The sequence below is a fragment of the Talpa europaea genome (assembly GCF_964194135.1).
Source record: "Talpa europaea genome assembly, chromosome: 1".
Taxonomy (NCBI): Eukaryota; Metazoa; Chordata; class Mammalia; order Eulipotyphla; family Talpidae; genus Talpa; species Talpa europaea.
The window spans coordinates 635,419-640,006 of NC_140073.1; the positions used below are offsets into that span (position 1 = coordinate 635,419).

At 72.3% G+C, this 4,588-nt stretch overlaps 1 protein-coding gene across 1 annotated transcript in view; it reads left to right on the forward strand.

The window, feature by feature from the left end:
* TNNI2 (troponin I2, fast skeletal type) overlaps positions 1 to 4,588 on the forward strand; it is a 171,015-nt gene that overhangs the window by 93,232 nt on the left and 73,195 nt on the right. The gene's annotated exons all lie outside the window — the stretch shown is intronic.

Sequence of the window (4,588 nt, forward strand, 5' to 3'; positions counted from 1 at the left end):
CAGGAGCCGCTTCCACTGTTCTGGGACGGGGGAGGCTCGGCGGGTCCTGGTACCGGCGCCTTGGCTACAAGCCAGCACGGGTCGGCGGCGCCGTCGGCTCCCAGGGATGCCGCAGCCCGGCCGGCCGCTGCTCGGAGCGCGCGTGGCGGGGCGTGTGCGTGTGCGTGTGCGCGGGTCCTGCCTCTGGTCTCTGAGACTCTTGAATTGGGGTTTGCTGTCCGCGCACACCCCGGGGCGGCTCGGCCACGACCCCCCCCCCTGCCCCGGCCCTTCTCCTTTTCTCCCTGAGGCTGATCACGCGCCCCGCGCCCAGCGCCCCTCCCCACGCCCACCCGCCACCGCAAGGGCCGGCGCCACCCACAGGGCCGCTGCCCTCCCGGCCCCGTCTCCTCGTAGCCCTGCGGGCAGCAGCCCCGGGCGCAGGGCGGTGGGGCCTGGCAGGGGCGGTCAGGCCCGAGGAGGCTTGCGCCGGAGACCCGGGTCTAGGGGGGCCGCCCACCCGTCCCTGCTGGCCAGGGGACCTTGGCGAACCGCCTGGGGGTCCCCCTACCAGCCCCGCCCTCGCAGCTGCCCGTTAGAGGGGGAGCACCCGGGGCTCCCCGCCAGCGGCTCGCAGCCCCTGTCCAGGGCCAGATGCCCCGGCGACCCCCGACAGCCGAGCGTCCGCCCTTCAGTCTCGCGTGAGAGGACAAGAGACTCAGAGTCCAAGCTCCAGCCACTCTCTTGGGCTCCCCATGTCCCACTCTCGGGGTCCAGGCATCTGGCGGAAGACAAAGCGAGGAGACAGGCGGCTGAGGGGCAGCCCCTCCCCCTGGGGCACTGGCCGCCCCGGACGCAGGTCCCCTAACTCTCCCTGCCGGTGCGCGGTCGACGCGCTGACCCCCGCGCCGTCGGGCTGGTTCCGAGTGCCCGGCGTGCCAGCGGCCCTGGGGGGACTGGGGTGTCGGCCCCTTTCAGAGCTGCTGGGCACACGGGCACCAGGCCCACCCTGCACCCAGCGCTCCCGGCCCCGCGGTGACCACACCTCCCCAAAGGGGTCCTCACCCCCCAATGATGTGGGGGCTGTTTCCCTGGGCAGCAGCGCCACCTGGTGTGCAGCCCCCGAAGGCAGCGCCCCGTCCTCTGGGTTCCCACCTGAGAAGAAACTTCAGAAAACCAGCCCCACTGCCCGCCCAGGCCAGGAGGGCTCTGCCTCCCCGCCCGCCCACCCCGCACCCCCCGGATCCCCCCACACCCCCCCCACCCCCAGGCTCCAAGGTCCCCTGCGCGATGTCCGCGGCTCCGGCACTGGGCACCGGACCGTTCCGGGGGCACCACCGCCTGCCCCGGCCCTCAGCGCACCCCCTCCTGCCCTGGCGCCGCCCCACCTCATCCAGCGCGAGCCCCTCGCTGGGACCTGGAGCAATCTGGGGTGCAGCTTGCAAGGCCTTTCTGCCGCCTCCATGTGCACAGCCCCGCTGCCCCCCCCCCCGGCGCCCGGAGCCCTCGCCCCCCAGCCCCGAGAGCAGAGCCCGCGCCCACCCTCTCCCAGCCCGCAGGCGGTCGCGAGGAGCTCGGGGAGATGCTGGGGGGCCACAGGCCCCCTCTGCGCTGCGGGACCTCCAGGCCGCGTAGCTGCCCCGTCCTGAGCCGCCCGTGGCCGCAGACCCTGTGCCCCGGCCCGGCGCTGCCCCGGCGCGCACACAGTGCCAGGGCCCAGGGGTGGGCTCCCCGGTGTGGCCAGGCACCCCGGTCCTTCCCCCACGGCCCACATTTCCTTCCCCGGCCACCTGCGCCCTCACCTGGAGTCCGGCCGCGGCGCTCCGGTGCGGGGCCTCTGGCCCTTCTCCCTCCCGCCCGCCGCGGGCCGCCCGTCCTGTCCTCGGCTCCAGCCCCGGCGCTCCGGCTCCGACCACACCTGCCCGCTGCGCCCGCGGCCCCGGGGCTGCTCCTGCCGCCGCCGGGCGCAGCTGGTCCTTGGCTCCTGCAGACCCCACCCCACGCCCACCCGCCACCCCAGGGGCCAGCGCCACCCACATGACCACTGCCCTCCCGAGCAGCGTCCAGCCCAGCCTCCTGGCGGGAACAGCCGCGCCCTGGACAGGCGCTTACAGGGGGCGGCCTGCGTCTCCCGGCCTCAGGACGGGCTTCCTGCAGGCCGCTGCTGGCCGGTCGGGGCTCGGCTCCACCCCTGGGTGCAGGGCAGAGAGCTCCTGGGGCTTTGCTAAGATGCCGACCCCCTTCAGGACAGCTGCCCCCCGAAACACCCTCCCCAGGGCACCGGCGGGTGTGAGACCCTGGGGGACCCGGCCCGGAGCCACGGCAGCCGGTTTTCTGACATGGATCCTGGCTCCCCGCCCGACACCCCGCGGGGGGCAGACATAAGGTGGCGGCACGAGGGGAGCCAGCGCTCGCTCACACGCGCCAGCGGGGAGAGGCCGCGGGAGCGACAGGCGTGCCCGGCCTCGAGGTCTCCCCCGCCCTCTGCCGGGACACGCCGCGCCCAGAGCAGCGCTGGCGCTTCCTCCTACTATGGCGGGGCCGTCCGCGTCTGCCCGCGGACTCCCTCAGGTTGCCTCAGACGCGGTGGGCGCGGGACTGACAGTGGCTGCGCCTTCTGGGGAACGGGCCCCTGAGCATGGGGTCAGTCTCCTCCTCACCTCCTGGCGCCGGCACCCCCAGAGTCTGCTCTGCGCCTGCTTGACCGCGGCCGTCCCTGCTCCGGCTGCTCCCGCCGGCCCGGGGCCCGGGTTCCATCCCTTCCCGCTCAGCCGGTGCGTCCCGGAGCCGAGCTGCGTTCCTCGCGGCAGCCGCAGGGCGCCGAAGCCGCCCCGGCATCCCGTGGCGTCCGGGGGGAGAATCTAGTCCATTTCCCCTTGGAGTAACCCTTGCCGGCCAGGACTTCGCCCGCTGCCTCGGTGCCGCCTTCTGCCCGCTCCGTGCTCCCTTTACTGTTCTCTCCCCTCGCCGTCGGGACGGGGTGAGCGTCTGCGGCTTCTGTCTGACTCTGAATCTCTCTGTCCGTGAGGTGTGGACGTTGGGGCTTGCTCCGCGGTGACCAGGAGGCTCGCGGCAAACCTCGTCGGCAGGCCGTGCGCCCCAGGGCCGCGGGTCGTTGAGTGGACATCGTTCTGTGCCCCTGGATTCCACACACGCGATGCGCTTCTGCCCTCGGAGGAAGCGGCACTCCAATGCCCCAGCCTTGCCCATCGGGCGGCTCTGAGCCTGGCGCCCGCTCCTTTGCCATCGCTGAGCAGCTGCCCACTTGCGGGGTCACGAGCTGTCTCGGACTCACCTGCTCCTGCCGCCCACACCTCCAGAGCAGCCAGGAGCAGCCCGGAGCCAGTCGAGCTGCACCTGGTGGCAGTCAGAGAGGGTCTTGGTGCCAGGAGTGCCCGTAGCTACTGGGCTGGTCTCGCTCATAGCCTGTCCACGGGCAGAAGCCGCTCCACGGGACGTGCACCTCGGATGCTTAGTGGCCTCGCTGATGCAGACTCAGAGCTCCAGGGTTTTCTAACGCATCGATCCCCCACCCCCATTCCTGGCACCGGTATAACACGCTTGCCGCGCGTCACCCGCTCACAGCAGCCTCCGAGAGACAGTTGCCAACCACCCCCCACAGAACCCCGAGCGCTTTGTGATTTCAACGGATTTTCAGGATTCCCCTCTCCTGGCGTCTCTTCGCAAGGCCGCCTTTCGGCGGCCGCAGGGGGCGTGCAGACCCCAGGCGGACCCACGGTCTGAGTGTTTCCTCCCGCAGGGCGGGGCGGGGCTGCAGGTGGCGGGGCTGTGGCCTCCGTGGGCCGCGGGGAAGCCCCTCCTGCACAAGGCCCTCCAGCATCGGAGAGCGGGCGGGACTCCCCCCCCCCCCCCCACAGCTTAGACTGGGGGATGTCCTGCAGGGGTCGCAGGAAAAGAGCCAGGAGGAGACTTCGGTGAGTGGAGAACGTGTTTATTTAGAGGTCAAACAGGGCGGCGTGGATATGAACACTGCAAACCAGGCCAGAGCCTCCGCAGGGAGGAGCAGGGCTGGGCGCAGGGAGGGGCTGAGTCTCCAGGAGGCTCCTCTGGGCCTCCTCCCAGGCTGGTGAGGCCTGGGGTGGGGCAGCGCGGGAGGACAGGCCGGAGGAGTGGTGAGGAGGGGCCTTGGGGCACCCCCAGCGACAGCGCCTCCCCCCCCATTCTGCAGCAGCAGGCGGGGCGGGTTCTGGTCCATCCTAGGGCTGGGGGGGGTGAGGGGCGGGGCCAGCAGGCGGGGCTTGGGTGTGACCCTCATGGGGTCACTGCAGGTGATGTGAGACCCAGCAGACATGGCGCTGGGAAGCAGCCCAGGGGCTCCTTAGCCCCCACCCTATTCCCGCGGGGTGTGGACACCGAGACCTCCCAGAACTGCGAGTCGGGCAGGTGCCCCGCGGACCAGCCGGCCTGAGGCCAGAGGCCAGGGAGGCAGCTCGGCCAGAGCTGAGCTGGGGGGAGAACTTGCCAGAAGCAGTGGACTGGGAGTGACTCCCCTGAGGAGCCGGCGAGGAGGGCCTGGAGGTGTGGGTTGGGCTCAGCGATGAAACACGTACCTGGGAGGGGGCATCCGGGCCGCTCCTGAGCCCGCGCC